Genomic DNA, 20,289 nt, shown 5'->3' with positions numbered 1-20,289 from the left:
TAAACACATATGTACATATATACATATAAATTTGATTCAGCCTTAAAAAGCAAGAAAATTCTAACACATGTTACAACATAGATGAACCTTGAAAACGTTATTCTAAGCAAAGTAAGCCAGTCACAAAAGGACAAATATGATGTGATTCTACTTACATGTGGTACCCGGAATAGTCAAATCATTAGAGAGGGGAATGGTGGTTGCTGGAAGAGGCGAAAGGGTGTGAAAACGATGGAGACCTACTGTTTAATAGATACCAAGTTTCAGCAAGGGAAGATAAAAAGGTTCTGGAGATGGATAGTGGCGATGGCTGTACAACAATGTGAATGTACTGAATGCCCCAGAACTGAATGTTTAAAAATGGTTAAAGTGGTAAATTTTGTGTTATGTATATTTTACTACAATTTTAAAAACCTCTATAAAACATGAACGAGAGGCAAAATTCAGACCCATTCTGACAGAGTTCAGGGGGAGTCCACCATCCAGCTCATCAGTGACGGTGTGGTTAATGCCTTTGTTCCATCTTCCTCTGGATTCTTGCCCAGGTGCATTTATCCCCTTAAAATGTGATAGACCTGTCTTCTTCTTACCCATCTGAAACAGAGACCAGTTTTACTGCTCATCATACCCAAAATGACAAGGGAGTTTGTGAGGTCATTTCATACATCTTACATCTTGGTTTGTACCAGGAAACAAAGTTGGGCCAACTGCATCCATTTTGTTCTTGAATCAAGGAAATTCCAACTCTCTTATTGTGTGTGATCGCACTGCTAGCACCTCAGATAGAAGGACAGTCTGCCAGAAGTCTGTTTCTCACCTTTACCCTCATATTTGGCATGAGACCAGGAGCTCAGACATTTTCAAAGAGAGAGAGAGAGAGAGAGAGAGAGCGCTCTGAGCCCACCCAGAAACCTGAGAGAGAGAGAGAGAGAGAGAGAGCGCGAGAGAGCGAGCGCTCTGAGCCCACCCAGAAACCTGAGTTGACCACTTTTGGTCAGAGAGGTTGTTTGCTACAGCATGGAATTCCAGGACCCCTGTGCCTGCTGAGATGGCACCAAGAGACAAGCCATCTGAATAAATGGGAAGTGCTGTCAGAAACAAACATAATGAAGAATTAGAGGAAGATAGAGCAGCCCAAGTGCCACAGAAGCAGTACTGAGTTGAAGCCAGATGGCCTGGGTTCAGGTACTGCTCTGTGACTTTGAGTAATTATCTTCACCTCTCTGAGTCACAGGCCCCTTACTTGTAAAATGAACATATTATTCTATAGAATTATAATGCATAATAAATGGGATGACAAAATACAAAGTGTATAATGTACTGTAGGTACCCACAAATGTTAGTTCCCCTTCTTCAGGCATGGCATCAAGAGATGGTCCAGTTCTACAATTAAGTACAGGTCTATCCCCAACATCCATCTGTGCATCTCTCCTGCAAAAGATGATACTGCACATGTTTCCTCATGTAGACTTTGTACTGACTGTACGTCTTAAATCTCATTCTAGCCTTTACTTCTAATGTTTAAATTGCTTTTAAGGCTTTCTTCTGACTTCTTCTTTCAAATCCATCTTGACTTGCTGGTTTCAGACCATACCTTTGGGTAAGAATTGCTATTGGAGTCCTGGCTAGGGCTAAGTGATAACAAGTGACACTTTCAGGTCTCCCAGAGCTTTTCTTTTCCCTACTTATACCTAAGTGTGCTTGCATTTCAACTTTTCATGCTACTCACTACTCTATTGGGGAAAAAAGCATCAATACATGATATTTGCTTCCCATTATGTCATATAACCAGGAATGGGCCTCCAAGGACTTTAAGTGTGGAGCCGCTCTTTGAGATCATTTGGTCCAGAGGTGATTAATTTAAATGTCCACCAAGGCCCGGAAGGGAAGGTAAACGAGTGACATCCGTCATGTAAGTGACCTAGGCAAGGTCATCCGAAGGGGAAGTTGCTACTGAGGTCTCAGGATCAATGTGATGTTCTCTATTATCATAGGAAGGCTCTAATGCATCCAGATTTTGATGAGTTGGCAATTTTTTTAACATTAATGTTGGCACTAAATGCAAGTATTTTAAAAAATACTATGTAGGTCAAACATAGCATGTTTATATAGCCCGTGTGCTGCCATTTTGCAATTCCTAACTTTATCCAACCCCCTCATTTTATAGAGGTCCAGGAAACACAGATGAACTGCCCAAAGTCATGCAAACACTCCTGGCAGAACGAAGAAAATCAGGCTAAGCCAGATCTTTCCATATCTCCAATTAATTGTGTGGCCCAGATGGTCCCTTCATCCCATTTGGAAAGCAAAGGGACAAGAAAAGGAAAAGAAAAATCGATTTAGAATGGGGGAGCAAATTAACCCCTGTGATAGAAAATGTGATTTCTTAAGATTTCATCAACTCAACACACTTTGGCTGAGCAATTGCAATCCACTGACCCAGCCCTAGGACTTGGGACTCAGTAAGGAACAAGGCAGGACAAGTCCTCACTCTGGCAAGCATCTCTCTCAAAAGGGAAGGTCAAGTACTCAAGCAATTGTAAAATTATGTGAAAAGAGCTGGGATAGGAACGTGAAAGGGTTTGTCAGAACACAGAGCTAGTGAACCTAACCCAACCTCACATCACAAAAAGACTTCCAAACCTGAGGAAGGAGTTAAGAAGGAGAGTGATGAATTGATGGGTGACAAAGAGGACAGCATTCTTTGGAGTGTGCAACCCACACTACACAATCCCAGGGGGAAGAAGAGAGTTATCATTCAACTATCCCAATGAGTGGCTTTTTAATAAATTCTAGTTTTGTGTTTTAGGAAGAAGCATTCCTCTTTAGTGTATTTCCAGCCTTCCTGTCATTAAATACATTGAAGAAATGGAAAGTCCATTATTGGGGATGTTGCTGAAGGAACTCAGTCTCTAGATGGCATTCAAACGCCATCATAGTTGACAGTTTTTTGGGAGTATAGACTTTGGAGGCCAAAATCTTGGTGTGTGATTCCTAGGTCTACCACTTACCAGTTGTGTGTCCTTGAGTGAGTTACTTATCTTCTCTGTGGTTCAGTTTTCTCCTTATAATATGAGAATCATAATAGTACCTGACTGAAGAGTCTTTGTGAGGACTAAATTGATAAATCTCAAAAAGAGCTTAGAATAGTGTTTGGTACCTGGTAGTATTTAATATATTCACTATTAGATATATTAGGGAGACGGGACTCAGTTATCTTTAAAGTCCCTTCCAATGCTCTGTTATATGATTCCTAAGGGAGATCATTAAATCAGAAGATCTGATTGTACATACACTTGCAGTGGGGAAGAGAGGATGGAAAAAAAAATTAAAAAGTTAAAATCAAATCTAGTGATCAGGAATCCATTTAAGTAATGGATATATGAGAAGTGGAAGATATTATCATTCTTGCTTTTAATAAGCTCCCAAGCCATTTGAGAAGTTGAGAATTGTTTATATTGTGGTGGTGGGGTGGGGTGGGGGAGAGAGAGAAAGAGAGACAGAGAGACAGAGAGACAGAGAGAGAGAGAGAGAGAGAGAGAGAGAAAAGAATGAGAATTTCCATAACAAAAAGATTAAAACTGGTTTGTTCATTTATTCAGCAACTATTTTTTGAGCATCTCTATATGCCTGGAGATGTCCTAGATGTAGGAATACATGAAGGATTAAGATGTAGTGAAAGGAGGCTCAAAATAAATTAGGAAGGACCAAAGTGGAACTTGAAAGGGGATAATTAACACCCCCTGGGATGTGCCTCGGCCTCTATCATCTCTCTTTTGAATTCCTGCAACAGCCTACTAACTGACCTCTCTGCCTCCCATCTTGTGGGTCTTAACCCGTTTTCTTCATTGCACAGCAGACGGCTTCAGACCGTGCAAGTCTATGCCACTCCACAACTTGTCTAGTGTCAGCATGACTTACAAGATCTTACAGCATGTGGCCCTGCTATATTCCTCCTGACTCATTTCTTACCACCCCTTGCTCATCACCAAACTTTCTTCCATCACTTGACCTGCTTGTTATCTCACCTCCGGACTTTCACAATACTTTTCCCTTGATGGGAACAGGCTTCCCCTGACACAGACTGGCTAAATCCTACTCATGCTTCAATCCTCAGCTTAGATTTCACTTCCTCGAGGAATCCTTCTGGAATGCACCCCCCCACACACACACACACACACACTCGTGGATCTCAATTCTCTCAGTGTCCTGTACTTCTCTGTTGGGGACACTTACCAGGAGGCACTCTAATGTCCTTTGTCTCCACTAAACACTAAGTTACACACGGGCACATACCACAGCTGTCTTGTTCGCCACTTACTCCCAGCATATCCCACAGTCTCTAGCACAAAGTTGGTACTCAGAAAATGTCTGATGCCATGCCCCTCCTTCTAGGAACAGTAACCCAAGACCTTGTGAGTGTCCCGATACCAGCCTATCTGGTAGATCCAGCCCTGTCCCCCATCCCTGATTTCCTGAAAGCCTAATTTCCCTCCCCTAGAAACTCCTCTTCTGCTCAAATCTTTCTCCCTCTCCCTCTGTTTCACCTCCCATCAGTTCTGGAACCAGCCCTGCTTTATTAAGCTTGTGTTCACTTTGAAGCATGGCTATACATGGCCACACAAACTCTGGCATCCAGGCCTCCAATCATCCAGATCCTTGGTGACCTAACAACAAAACATCTGGGCAACTGACTCATCTTGGTTTCTTTTCATCCACATGGTTTGGCACTACTTAGGCACTGCCTGAAGGTTGGGCACTGAATCCTGATGCCGTGACAATTTCCCTCTGGTCTCTTGAAATCATCAAGGGTTTGTATATATGGGCAAGGCTTTTTTAATCAGGGAACAGCTGGTTGTGGTGGAGGATCTATTTGTTGCACCCACTATTAATTAGTAACATTTTAGAAAGCAGAACAAGCAAAGGGAAAAAGGAAAGTTTACCTCTGGGAGGGAGAACTGGAAGCCATATGTAAAAACTGTGGACAACAAAGTTTGGATTAACATGGCATAATTGAAGATTCTCAGGTGAAGGACAAATACTTCTCTGAGACTTTAGAGAGTGAAGTCATGATCAAAAGTTTCAGGTAAGATGACTTTCAACTTTATCCTGTCAACATAAAGGACTGAATCAAAACACAATCTTGTGTTGGTGTTGTTGTTGTTGTTAATGTAAAAACTGTGGACTACAAAGTTTGGATTAACATGGCATAATTGAAGATTCTCAGGTGAAGGACAAATACTTCTCTGAGACTTTAGAGAGTGAAGTCATGATCAAAAGTTTCAGGTAAGATGACTTTCAACTTTATCCTGTCAACATAAAGGACTGAATCAAAACACAATCTTGTGTTGTTGTTGTTGTTGTTTTCAACTAACATTTATTAAACACCTATGTATTCTGAGCCAGTCCCTGAGCAAGGCATGTGATGAACAGTTAGAAAACAGAGTTCTTGCTCTCAAGGAGATTACAATCAATGGGGGGAAATTAACACAAAACCAGAAAACTATGATGATGCAATGTCAAAGAGCAAAGGCACACATATGCATCTTGGGAGCAGAAGAGTCAGGTATCTTTTCTGGGTTTCAGACCTGGTACAACCACCTACTGGTCTCCTAATCTCCCTGGCATGATGATAGTGGACATAAAAGCATTTAATTTAGTCAACAGCATTGTGTAAACTGAAAATGGATTTATCGGTGTTAATGTCTGCCATTAAACTTTCCCAAATTCACACAGAACATTCTTGAAAGTTATTGAGCTTCTGGTCAATTGAAAGTATTTAAGGAGGCCAAATGGCTTCCAAGATAAGGAATGTTTAAAGGGAAATTCCTGCAGTGGGGAGGGAGTTTAAATGCCTGAGGGTCTCTCATTTATAATACCTTGTTGTAAATAGGACTAGTGAATTTGGTTCTTGTTCTAGAAAATAGAGAGTATGTCGGAGTCAGGAAGCTCATAGCCATCTGCTTTGAAAGAATAATCTACCCCTACCTATGGGATCGAGATGGCTACCCCAGACACTTCTGTGGCTCTGATTTCCTCATTAAGAATATTTTAACCTAGACCACCAGCAAGGATGAGGAGTAAGTTCCATCTCATGCTCCAGCGCCCCTTGATCTAGTTCCAAAGTTTTTTATTCTAAAAATTTTCAGTCTTCCTTCTGTCTCATCTTTCTCCCATCACCAAGTCCTATTGATTTTACTTCCTAAACATATTTTTATTTATCCTCTAGGCATTATTGGCCAGATCCCACCATTTCTCACATTAGTCTTTGATATCTGGTCTTGTTTCCCTACCTCTAGCATCCAGGAGAGTCCTTTCTTCAAACAGTGGCCAGAGTGAGTCTTTAAAAATGCAAATCTCATAATCCGGTCCCTTATATACAGCAATTATATTATCACCCACTGGCCCCAGGATCAAGTCCAATATTAATGAATGTCTTATAGGGACAGTTCTTCAGCTTTTTGATCATCATACACATTATACACTAGTCAGTCAAACCAACTGCATTTTTCAAATTGTCTGAGTCCTTCCATGGGACCTTTGCACATGCTGTTCCTTCTGCCTGGAAATGTCAATTTTCTCCTTATATGATTAAACTTACGTTTTCTTCCTCTTTGAATCTTTTTCTAACTTTTGCCCTCTTTGCCCCTCATCTAAAAATTAACCATTTCTCCCTTAAGATGCCATAGTACTCCATGTTCACCTTTATCAGAGCAGTTTAAATGCTTTATTTTACTCATATCATTGCAAGATTGTTTTCCTCTCTAGACTTCAAAGTCTTTTAGGACAAAGACTGCATCCCAGTCACTTGACAAACAGTATTTTTAAATTAAGAAATTGAAATTGTCCAAACTACCACTTGTATTAAAAAAATCAGCAAATTTTATATTCATTCTTAGGCTCTTTCACTCTATAAAAAGGTCAAGGCACCAAGCATTGTGCCAAAGATAAAATCAAGCAAATTTCAAGATTTACTCTCTTTTCCATGTAGCTACCAGTCTCCGGACAGGAGCCTGCCTATTAGATTATGTAATTAATGTCATTGTAAAAATCTGAAGAAAAATCAAGTGAGGTGAGATTTTTCATTTTCCTGTGCCATCTGGGGACATGGACAGCATAGCTATCAGAAGTCAAAAGCATTCCTTCAAGGAAGAGATAATCCCATTTATGTTTCTGTGGGATAAGGGCAGAAACTAAGGGAGAGCTACTGATCTTGGACAGAATCTTAACTCTCCCCATCGAGGTTCAGATGATGGGCATGTGGGTAGCAGCCAGTGCTTCCAGCCTTCTCTGTGGAAGCTGCAAGCCAATGGTGGTTGGTCTCAGGAGGGACCTTACTACCATGAAATTGGAGGATTCAAGATGCATATTCAGCCTTGATGGGCCACCATCTGGAGCTGTCAGTCTTCTTTCCCCAGACAATAAAGGTGTTGTTTGGAGCTTATTAATCCAGAAAAACAACAACAACAAACATATATAATCATCTCAAAAGTGCATCTGGGTGGTGTGGGAGTTGCAGGACATATGCATAACTTTCTTAGGTATGTGAAGGGTATAAGAGTCACTCCTCAAGGACAAGGAATACTAATGAGTACTTTAAAATGACATGCTTATCTCTGTGGCAACCTTTCATCTGCATTGTAGAGCTGTATAACTCCTTGAATTGGAACCAACCCAGAACAGGGAAGCATCATTTGCAGGAATGGAATGATGGAATTCCTAATAGTGTCATTATTATGATTGACAGGTAGCTGGGCTTATTCATTGTCCTATCAATATTTCTAGGCTTCAAAAGTGTTTCATTAGCATATTTGACCAAAAATGTTCAGCTGAACTAGCATCATCCACAGCAATTGTAAACACAGTGGATTGGGCGCTTTTGTAGGACTCGAGAAATGTGGGATCTTATTTCAGCAAAGGCCAGGGTTAGGTGACCCCTCTGTTTCTCTATTTTCCCATTTCTAAAATATGGATGGGAGCTAGCTGTTGGATAAGATACGCTTCTTTCTAGCTCTGCCTTTCTTCACCTCTATGTTTCCATGGGTTTTATTAGCTCAGTTGCATATTTCTCACCAATGACACTATAATAGAATATTGTAAAAAAATATTCAGAGACATTTTATTAACACACGAAAATTTCCATACTAGTGAGATCAGGAATATATAGCTCTGGGTTCTGCGGCTCTTACAAGGAAGATCCTATAATCAACCTTAGTGAGGTTAGGTGTTCATTGAAGTATTTGTAACAATCCAAAAAGTAATGAGAGCCGTGTCAACCAGTTCATAGAAAATATTCATTACACAACTACTATGACTGTAAGCGATCAAATCAAGTACGTTAAGGTACTTAAGCGGACTAGTTGCCATTGTGATTTGGATTAGTACTCAGATTGTTAATACTGATAATTCCTATCTGGCTTTATATTATGTTCACAAAACTTTTAAATTTGTTTATGGTATTTCTTAGTGGGTAAAGAGAGCAAGAGAGCAAGATACTTGGGTTGAGTCCTCGTTTGATGGATACGAGCTGTATGACTTCAAGGGATAGAGGTTGTAAAGTTTACAGCATGGTGTCTGGCACAAAGTGAGTGCTGAGCACATGAGACTTGTGAGGTAGGCAGGAGGAGAAATAGTTAGATCCACGATTCAACTGGCCCATTTACCAAATCTGCTTGGGAGGCTGGTTCTCCTTACCCCTGAGCCTATGTTTGTTTGTATAGAAAGAAGAAAGAAGGAAGAAGCTAGAGAGATAAGGAAAGAGAGAGAGGGGAGAAAGAAAGAGAAAGAGATAAAGACTTGAGTCCAATAGCATTCCTTGCCTGTGGTCCCAAATAAGTAGCATTTCATTTTCTAAATGTCAGCATCTAGTACAAAGGTTCTATTGTCATTACTAAACAAATATTTAGCCTCTTTGGTAACAGAAAAAAAGAACAAACAGGTATTTATAGCCTAGTATGTTGCCTAGGCAGGGAGTTTGGAAGCCATGTTAGTGGACAAATCAAGCACACGAGTCAAGTGCGCTTGCTAAGGCACTGTCTCAGTTTCTTCTCTGCTTGCCTGGCATGGCAGAAACACATGATGTGGCAGAGAGAAAATGACAGCTCAAAATCCAGCAATTATATATTCATTTACATCAAGTCTTAGCTTCTCAGGTTACCTTCCTCAGTCCCTCAGGAGTCTGAAATTTAAAAAAATAAAAAAGAAAGTTCCAATGAAAATAAAAAAATGTCATTTTTCTTTTTTCCTTATGAAATACAGACTGAGGATGAATGAGTCCATTTGGATAGAATGGGATCCCTTGGAACAAATATCTGTGGTTGGAATTGTTCCTTTAAAGGTTGTGTAACTCTCTGTCTATCATTCCATGGGTTTGTAACATTGGCAATAAGCTGATGCGGCATGAGATACAGACACCTAACACAGAGAGCCACGTCTCTAAGCACCTACTCTGGGCAAAGCACTGTGCCAAGGCCTTCAGTGCTCTATCTTATTCGTGCCTCACAATAACACTGCAAAGTAGGCAATTTAAAGCCTCTTTACAGATGAGGAAACAGACCAAGAGAGAGAGGTGAGGTAATTTGCCCAGGGGCATGCATCTTGTAAGTGACAGAGCCAGAAATTAAACTCATGCTTGTCATGCTCCAAAGCTTGTTTCCAAGACACAAACCTTCTCCAGATATTCACATCCTGCTTGGCCAGAGAGGGCATTTGTATAAGACTTCAAAACTAGGGAGCCGCTTCTGCAAAGGGTACTCGTTTGCACAGGGACTTGGGTATATTGGATCATATTATTTTTATAACCACACTCTGTGAAGTGAAGGAGGTATTGTTGTTTCCATTTCTTAGGTGGTGAAACTGAGGTGTAGATAGTCGGAGTGATTGTTAGAAGCATAATGGTGAGACAACTGCTCAGGAGTTCAAGGATGTTTTTCTCTGGAGTTGGCCTTGACACTGAGGTGGTGGGAGTCTATTTTTTTCTTTCTGATAGTAGTGGAAGCATTAGTGGAGAACAGGTAAGAGCAAAATGTCTTTAGTCCAATGACTTTGGCTGAAATCCTCCTATGACCCTCAACGAGTTGGTTAGTCTTCCTGGTAAGTCTCAGTCTCCCTATCAGAAAAGTATGACTAAGAATTGTGCTTATATCAAATGGATGTTGAGAATTATTGATAAGTTAAAGCTTAGCAGAGTTCATTATCTTAGCAAGCACCCTAGACATTTCACTTATTATAATATCATCATCGTCATCATCATCATCATCGTCATCATCATCATGTTTTATTGCAGCAACCTGAGTTAGCCAGCCAAGATAGAATGTGCTCATGCACCAAGGTGCACATGAGAAACTCTGGGCTCACCACCTCTTAGCTGTTTTACCCTAGTTCAGTCACTGGACCTCCTCAGCTTCAAGGTCCTCATCGCTAAAGTAGAAATAGTCAAGAGTCCTGCTGCTTCAAGGTCTTGAGTTTCAAACGACATGAAGAAAAAAACTTTTTGCAAACTCAAAAATGGGCTGGGTATAGATAGAGTCAGTACTGCTAATTCATCTTTAAGTATTTTCCTTCTTTTTAATACCAAAATTCATACACAAATATACCTCCATTGCAAAAGTAGAAGCAAACAATACAAAGAGTCCCCTTGACTCATTCCTGTTTGCTTGCCCTGGGCTAGCCTATCACTTTCCCCAAAGGTACCCGTTATATACCATCTCAACTGCTTCTATCACATTTGTTTAGTTTTGGGTTTATTTTTGGTTTTTAATTATTTAATGTCTTGACTTTCTAATGAGTTGTGTGGCTGAAAGGTTGAAGACTAGGTTCAAAACCCAAACTGCCTGAGTTTGAATGATGGCTCCTCCATATTTTAACACTGGCTAAGTTGTTTATCCTTTATGGGTCTTGATTTCCTCCTCTGTAAAGTGAGGGCATGATTGGGAACTAACTCAGGACTTTGTTGTGGGGATTAAAAAGGTTAGTAAAGAAAACAGGTAAATTGCTCCCTGCACCTGTGATCCTCAACACATGTTCATTAGTGTTGTTATTAGACAGACAAGCTCATGAAGACATGGGTCATAATTGAATCCTTGGCACTCAGTCTGGTACCTGGTACCCAATGGGTGACTGACAGATATTTCTTAAATTGATAAGAGAACGTCATGTCCCTTTTTATCTGGAGATGCTAAGGAAAGGAGAAAGCTTAGTAGAAAGACTACTAAAACAGAATAGCTTGCACTAATTGAGCATTTACTCTGCGCAGAGAAGTCCTGTCTGCTTAAGGCACACTGAGTTATTTAGTCTTCACAGAAACTCTAAAGGAATGTTATTATCACTGCCCTCACTTTACTGCTGAGGGAACCAAGACATGGACAAGTTAAGTCTCTTGCACAGTCACACAGTCAGGATTCAAACCCAGCCAGTGTGGGCCCACGTGGATGCTCTTCATTTCTCTTCAGCCTTGCCTCTGTCTCCAAAAGCTTTGTTAACTAGTTTATCACGAAGACACTGAGTGACTTGGGCTGGTAACAATCATCCAGTGTTTTCCCTACTTCCCTTCCTGGGAAAGTGCTTGCTCCTCCTCCCCTCTGAGAAGTAAAGATAATGATGTGGGACATGTGATAAGTATATGTTGCCTTTGAGAACATGTGTGCTGAGTGGCCCAGACGGTTTCAGAAAGGTGCTGAGACCATTGGCCACAGAACCACTTCCAACCTCAGAGTCCATTTGACTTCAAGAGGTAGCCTACCACCCTGAACTGTGTTCAACAGTAATGTGGGGTGACTCCAGAGTACTGATGAGAATCAAGGAACAACTGAGTGGGTAGGACTCTTAGAGGGAGCATCATTCAAAGGTCTTAACAGGATTGCCATTGGAATAAGGATGATGATGATCAACTTTCTAAAATCAGAAGTGAATTATCAACATGCAGGTAATGCTCAGAATCATTTAACAACTGGTATGTCACAGACACCAACCCATCAGAAAGAACATCGGCCCTAGGAAATAGAACGGACAATGGTCCTAGAGCACAGTGTTACCAGAGCACATCTGTTGGCTCTCAGTCCAGGGGCTAGGTAGTTTTCTACCTCTGAAGGTTTGACAGATTCTCAAAGGGAAAGGGAAAGGACTTGTCTAAGGGAACATGGGCATTTAGTGGTAAAACTGGGAACAGAGCATGGACTCTTGGCTTCTATAAGAGTTTCTCAGTCATTCCAGTATACCTTGTGGTCCTTACTGAACACCACAGGAACAGATCTAAGTGGAAATTGGTCATTTCTCAACATGACATAACACAATAATGTTACATGCTTCTTTCTTCTGAGGAGCATAAAGTTCTCTACATATACTAGGGCCATTATCTGAGTCTATTGTTGTTGCTTTTGTTGTTATTTATTCACTGTTTAAAATTAGTGTTTTCATATGTAGTCCAAGTTAGTTGATGGTCTGTACTCTTCCAGAATTGAGTGGTATTCTCTATCAGTGTTCAGTAGTTTAATTGACTTCACTGTGGAAGGCTGACCACTGCTGGTTCTCTATACCGATGAGTTGCAGGAGACTGAGACACTGTACAATAAATCTCCAAGTATCTGGATGAAACTTGCGAATTTCTCATTGCTGTAGTTTATCCTAACGGTGAAGAACATCGGCTTTGAAAGCAGGCATACTTGGTTTTCGGTTGTTACCAATTTATGCAGTGCTCTAAAGCTCCTTTTCTCCTTTGTAAAATCAAAGCAGTCATATCACCTGTCTCTTAAAGATTAAATGATATAATGTATAAGCACTTACCACATATAAGCAAACAATAAATTTCAACTATTAGTGATGTCGATGATAATCCAGAAGTGAAAAATTGTGCTAGACTGCGAGCCAGACCTTGACACAATGCTAGGCACAAAATTTCTAACTGATAGCTGTTGAATAAATAGATGAGTTATCATCTGCATAAGACAGGTATCATTATAATAGAAAGAATATTGGTTTAGGGACCAGGAAACCAGAAATTCTCACTTCGGAAAGGTTTAGATGTGTGACTCTTGGAGAATTCCTTCCCCTCTGGAAGTCTTTGTCTGTAAAGTGAGAGTGCTAGATTTAGCAAGCCATAAAGCACTTTCTACTTTAAGAAACATATATGACAATGGGCTGGCGCAGCACATACTAACATCATCCTCATATGCCATCTGGGTTGGGTTACATCCACATGACAAGGTATGTAGTGATACAAGCCTATGTATGACAGTGCTGGCTGGAGGCTTGAAGAGAAGACAGAGAGTTTCAGAGGAGGGGGAGATTTATTCTGACTGGTAGAGGGTGTGAGTAAAGTTTTCTGAAAGTGCCTGGACTTGGTTCAGCTGGGTTTTAAGAATTCAGAGGACGCAAGCTAAGGTAAAATGAAAGAAGCAGGGCGTCATTCTGGAAGTCACACATAGCTAGGAGTTACGGAGGTCCCCAGGAGTTCACCAAATGTTTCCTGGGTTTCTATTCAGCATAAACCATAGCGAATTAACCTCATAAGTGATCTCAAAAGGGAGAGGACTTAGGTCTCATCTTTAAGAAGCTTAAGATCTGGCACAGAAAGGAAGACAAGGACATAAATCTAACAATATAGGAAACCAAAAAAGAAAGCTAAATAATCCTCTGGGAATGATTTATTTTAATGTTTAATAAAGAATAATGTTATGGAGAAAGTGACATTTGCACTAGATTGGAGAAAAGCACATCGGTTAGAGTTTTCGTTTGGACATATAGCTAGGTGATTTGGAATGAATTGCTCCCTCTTTCTGAACTTGAATTTCCTTATCTGTTAGAAGAAACAGAACAAAACCAACCTAACTGGGTGGTTCTGAGACTATATGCCCTCAGGCCCACGCATGGCATACAGAAGGTGCTCAACAAGTCATGTTATTCTTAACTGATATAGGATAAGTTCATCCGAAAGCATTGCTGGATTAGTTTCCCATGGAAAGGTCTTCACTGAAGAACAATCGATTGCACGCCTTCAATCTCAGTTGATATAAAAAGTGGCCAAAAGGAAAGTGAGGAATTCTGCAGTTTCCAGAAGAAAACAGACTTGAAATCACTGTCCATTATGTGACTCAAGGCCTCTTCTCAAATACGCCACAAGATACATTTGTCCTGGAATTAAGCGGAAGGGGTTATCAGATGTTTGATCTGTCACTAAACAAAACATGGCGAAAGGAAGAGAACACCCACCATTGCCCATTTCTGATTTCTCACAAAATTCCCTTTTCTACAACATTATGGAGATATTTTGCTGATTCCAATTTGAAACAATAGAAAGATTAAAAGTAGATTAGAGGCTGGTGAGCTAAGCAGTTAAGAATGTGAACTTTGGAGTGAGATAGACCTGGGTTCAAATGTGTCATAAAATCCAACTTTGCTAAGCCTCACTTAAAAAAAAAATCTACCTAAGCGGGATAAGAAAAACTACAGATTATAGTTTTGTGAATGAAATGAAATAATACAGTAACCACTCAATATGGTGTCTCTCATAATAAATTATAACTAATTATTATTACTATTAAAGAGAATAAAAAATAAAATTCATAAAACTATATATTTTTCTACCAAAAAAATTGTGAAGTGTCAAGCAGCGATCTTCATCTTCAACTAAAATTCTAAGTTTAAGAAATGCCTTGGGCACCCGAGATGAACAAAATGAGGCTCTCTGGCGTGAGTCAAAGGATCAGAATTGGAATCTAGAAGCTGTTGTTTCAGCTCCCTAGTCATAAGCCTGCAGGAAGACTAAGAGAGGACTCCAGTTCATTTCAGAGCTACCTACTTGTAGACAAATGTTCAAAAAATACACGGAAGACACGTGGAGCTCACCAGCTTCACCTCCAGCCAGAGTGGTTCCTAACTTCCAACCCGCCCCACCGCTACCCCCAACCGCTCCTCAGGCAATCAATGTGATCACTGGCTCTCTTTCCTTTGTGGCTTTGTAGAACAGGCAATTATTAAATTACAGACTTAATTTTTTTCAGACAGAGCTTGGAGATGCTAAAAAATAGGGCTAAAAATAAATTTATTTTGTCATGTGAGTGAAGAAGATAGAAGGATAGACAGAAAACTGCTGTGCAGTTCAAACAGGCTGAGTTCTAACCTACCTTAAACTTAAAAACTTAGTACAGTGTCTAACACATAGTAGGGGCTCAATGCAGGGGAGTCACAATTATTGCTGCCATGATTCTTATAATTGACAACTCTACTACATGTGTTAATATAATTAAACTACTATTAGGTAGGATGTAGAGAAGCTAATGTTTATTCAACAACTGCTGACATATGTACTAGTCATTATTCAACATGATATCCATCATCTATCTCATTTAATCTCCCAGACAACCCCACGAAATCTGTATAAATGAAAAAGAAGATTCAAAAGGTTAAGTGATTCTTTGTAGCTCCTGAAGTTAGAACATAGAGTGCTAGATACAGATTGGCTAGAACCTCCACTATTTTTTTAGTCCCAGTGATTCAGGGTTTTGGGGGTGTTATTCCTCTTGTAAAATAGAATGATTATTAGACCTCCTCTGTATGCTGGTTAGATGGGATCATTCGTATAAAAAGCACTTAAATATTGCTTAGAACATAATGCATACTCAATAAATGTAAGCTGTTAATAGAATTGTTATTTAGGAAAGATAGGATTTGAATCCAATTCTTTCTACTCCATACTCCACATTCTTTCTAGAGTCTCTCACCTAGGCAGCCAATGAACTTCAATATATCTAAGTGTCCACATATGCATCAACTGGAAAAAGGGAGGCTGGCAAAATGAAGAAATTAAGTATTTATTAAGAAACTAATATGTTCATAGCATTGAACATATTGGCATCACAGAAAAAAAAATCTAAAGAAAAAATACATATACATACATTTATATTTCTATAGATTTACAAATCTCTCTCTCTTTCTCTCTCTCTCTCTCTCTCTCTCTCTATATATATATATATATATATATATACACACACACACACACACACACATATACATATGTATATAATTAAATTTAATGGTTCTGAACCAGCAGCTAGATGCAAAGCACTAGGCTAGGCATTTGGGGATATACAAATATGAATGCAGCAGAGTCTCTGCCTGCACAGAAAGGGAGACAAGCAGATATGTAATTAAGCATGATAGTTGGTTTTGGGGATGTGCCCAGAGAAATTTAGAGGAAGTTCTATGAGAGCCCAGAGGAGGGAGCCCTTCAGGTTGGTGGGGGAAGGATGTGGTGACAGAGCTGGCCTTTGAAGATCCTTGCCCTGGAAGGGTTCTAATCTTGCAGGAAAGACATAAACAGGGCACGAAGAACAATGCAAGATCCTATCTAATCCAGTTCCAGATTCTACCACAGTCAATGCTTGTCTAGAAATTCTGTGATGAGAATGATATTCCTAGCTTAGAGCAGGAAGTAGATGAGACTTCAACTCTAGATGAAAGCTAACTAAAGCCCAGAGGGCCATAAAATTTAGATCCCTGGAAAGAAAGAGAGGGCATTCAGTTATTGAGCATCTACTATGTGTTAAGTGGCCCATTATCCTCGGGACATATCTATAATAAGGTCTCTGTGGCTCAGAGAAATTAAGCAACTTGCTGAACATCATAGGAACCCAGGTCAGGCTGACTCTGAAGTGTGTACTCTTAACCACCCTCACTCGTGCAAACCCTTCCCAAGCTTTAGGACTCCACCTAGATATTACTCTCTTCACTTCCACTAGACCCTGACACCTCGCTGCCAAAACACCTTGCTTTTGCTTATTACCAAATAAAATGAAAATTAAAAGATCATATCATAAGAGTAAGGGAACAGAAGTATTTTGGTTCTAAAAAGTAGTTTCAATACAAAAATCCCCAGAAACAAAGGACTCCTTGGTGGAGGGGAGGGAGAGAGAGTTGATCAAATATAAGATGATTAGATGGAAATTATTGCCATACTGCAATAATTAATAGCTCCATTTCACTTCAGATTTGGAAACAATCTTAGGAATCTTCAACTCCTGTCTTTTCATTTTACAGTAGAGCAGACTGAGGCCAACGATCTCACACAGGTCAGAATTAGAACCCAGGTCTCCTAACTCTCAGGTGATGGCTCATTGACTACAAAAAAATGAATGGAAAGAGGACAAATCCATGAAAGATCAAGGGATGGAGTCAAAGAGGGATAGCAACATATGACCTATTACTGTTCCATATGAATAAATAAGAATGTCATGCATAGACCAATGAATAGAGTGAGTTATGAACCAAGGGTTACAATAAATCCAGTTCTATTCACTCAATTAAAAACAAATGCAGACATACATGCATAAAAGTTAAGAGTGGCTCCCAAGACAGGTGAGATAGAAAAATAAGGGCATATTCAATGAAAGACCAGTGAAAAGCTTTGCTAATTGCTCCCAACACATTTAGGGAACTGAGATCAGGAAGCTCAAGGAGCTCTGAGACTTAGACCTCTCTGTCCCTTCATCTTCATGCCTGCAAAAGGAGAGAAACGAAAACTTGATCTCCCAGAATTTTGTCTTTAAGAACCTAAGAAGCATTTGGTCCTTGACAACAAAAGATTAAATGATATTTATACAGCATTTTTATATTTTATAAAGTATTATTTCCGAGAGCATATTTTGTCCTCAAAATAAATTTGTGAAATACCTAGTCCCATTTTAAAGGTAAGAAAGTACAGGGCTAGTGAAGTGATTCACTTAAGGCATAGAGTTGACGTGTTGGAATGAATTGGGGACTTACGACTATAGCTCCCATGTTCTGACTCTCCCTGGAAGAGATGACAAAGTCCCAAATATCTGGGAATACTCAAAACGGTTCTATATAATGATTTATATAGAATTATATAAGCCTCTGGAAGAAATACAGTTTCCAAATGCCTAACTGCCACAATTGAAGTGAATTAGTAGTCATGTTCCAACCTTTATTGGGGAAAGAGGGTGATTTTCGGGGGGATATAATTTGTGCAGCTCAACATTGTTTTGTTTTGTTTTGTTTTGTTTTGTTTTAATTGAATGGCAACCTCATGACTTTTCTAGATGACTTGGAGTTGCAGAAATTGAAAGATTTGCTTAGGCAAATTCCTTACCCATGGCATTGTACACTGATGAGCCTCTTCTCTCAGCCAGTCTCTGGAAACGCATGCAGGATATGATGCCATTTTCATTTTGTAACTGGAGAAACTGAGTTCAAATTTTCTTGGCACAAGACTACATGGCATGTTCTTCTCTAACCAAGAAGATATGAATCTGGGCTCTCCTGTTTTCAGAATGGTGCCATAATCGCTGCATACCGCTTTCTGGCTTTTATAGAGGGGATGTCTGATTCATTTTCTCATTCTATAAATCTGCATAGTTTCACCAACACTTATTCTCTACTGGTGTTCCCTCTCCCTGAAGCAGACAGGAATGATCCCAGCTCTCAGGATCTGGAGCAGCCCTGAGGACAGGAGCACATGGTCAGGAAAGCCCCACATTAGTGGACTTGATTTCACCCCAGGTTTAGAGCATGCTATCCACATGCAAACCTCACACAGCATATCTTTATCACTACATTATTTGAACAGACTGGTAACTAATAATGTGTAATCTACCACTGCTCACTCATTTTGACTTATTAAACACTTGGAGAAGAAAAAAAAAAGAACTGTTTTTGCCATAAGGGGGAGCTTTTGAGTTCTATAAAGAGGGGGAAAAAGAACAAAAATATATTACATATATGTCCCAGTTCGAAACGGATCTACAAAGCTGCAAATTGGTTAGATCCTTACCTGTAACTTGAACAATGTCAGAGGACCTGAATTTCTTAGGTTGAAAAAAAAAAAGGCAAATTAATATTTTCCCCTCATTTTTAAATGTGAAACTAATTTCTAACAACCAACAGAATATTTTTAAGAGTATTTAGGAGAATTCAGAGACCTGGTTGTGCTGAGTCCACAGCTTCTGAAAGGCAAATGCCTTAGAAAATGCCTTTCCTCTGGTTTCTTCTGATGATTCGGTGAGGATTATGGAGACAACATTTGGACCAGCCAAGCCAGCAGCACCGGGGCTCAGGGAAGAGGGGGTACTTTCTTCGTTGCCTAACTTTCAGGGAATTCTGAGAGGGAAAAGGAGAAAGGGAGGAAAGGATAGGGAGGCAGGAGAAAAGGGAAAGGAGGAGGGGAAGAGGAAGGAGAGAAAGGGAGTGGAGAGAGGGAGGAGAGGAGGGAGAGAGAAAAGGGAAGAGAGGAGAGAGGGTGAGAAAGAGTAGAGTGTAAGAGAGGGAGAAAGACAGCATTAAAAAAAATTGAGAATCAAGTTTCAAGACTCTTTATGTGCTATACAGAAGGATGAGGTTTACCAGCAAAGTGCAAAGGAGATCCTGAGAGAAGAGAGAGATTTTTTTCTCCTGCCAGAAGAGGGAAAAATAATAAGGGGGGGGGGTAGGAAAAAGCGAGCAAAACAAAACAAAAACAGGAATGTGTGTTTTGAGCAGGAGTGAGGAGAGCTGGGAGGACCGTAAGGGGGTGTGTACAGAATTTCATTAAATTGTTACTTTAAGATTGTCTTCTAAAAAAAAAAAAAGAAAGAAAGAAAGAAAAAAAAGGAGGGGGTGGAGAAGCAGGAGCAGAGGAAAGGAGGCAAACGGCAAAGTGGAGGCAGGCTGGGTAGCTCGGCCTCTCCAAACTGATTGATTAGTCATGATCCCCGCAGTTTTAACAGGGACTCATTCAATTGGGAAGGTGGAGCGCTCGGGAGCAGATTAGCATACGCTTGTTTACTCATCTTCTGAGGGATTTTTCCCCCCTCTTTCCTTTCATTTTGTGAAGAAGGAGGGAGGGGAGGGGGAACAGAGGGTGGTGGGGGGGAGAGAAGGGGGCTGTGGCTTGTGTTATAAAGGAAGCAAAAAATAAATAAATTAGAGCATCTTTTGGGGGGAGGGAATTCAGCGGAGCAGTGTCTTAGAGAAGCTTTTTTTTTTTTTTTGGTAGAGCGAGAAATCATATAAAATAAAATGAAATAAAACAAGGAGGAAGGCAGCCAGCTGTTAGAGGGGGGAAATAAGGCAGATAAAGGAGCGGGGAGAGAAATTAATTGCCAACCAGGAGGAGTTGGGCTGTATTTTTCAAAGGTGGGGGGAGTGGAGCACACACCTTGAGGAGGAAAGCGAGAAAGAAAAGAAAAAAGCAAGTGGAAGGGGGGGACTCGCCCAAGAAGGGTGAAGAAGCGAAGAAAGTCGAGGCGCCGAGGCTCCCAAAGCTGGCAGCTCCGGGCGGCGGTGCAGGGGCGAAGGGGG

Source organism: Pteropus alecto, unplaced genomic scaffold (assembly GCF_000325575.1).
Source record: "Pteropus alecto unplaced genomic scaffold, ASM32557v1 scaffold226, whole genome shotgun sequence".
NCBI lineage: Eukaryota > Metazoa > Chordata > Mammalia > Chiroptera > Pteropodidae > Pteropus > Pteropus alecto.
This window is presented reverse-complemented; position numbering follows the sequence as displayed.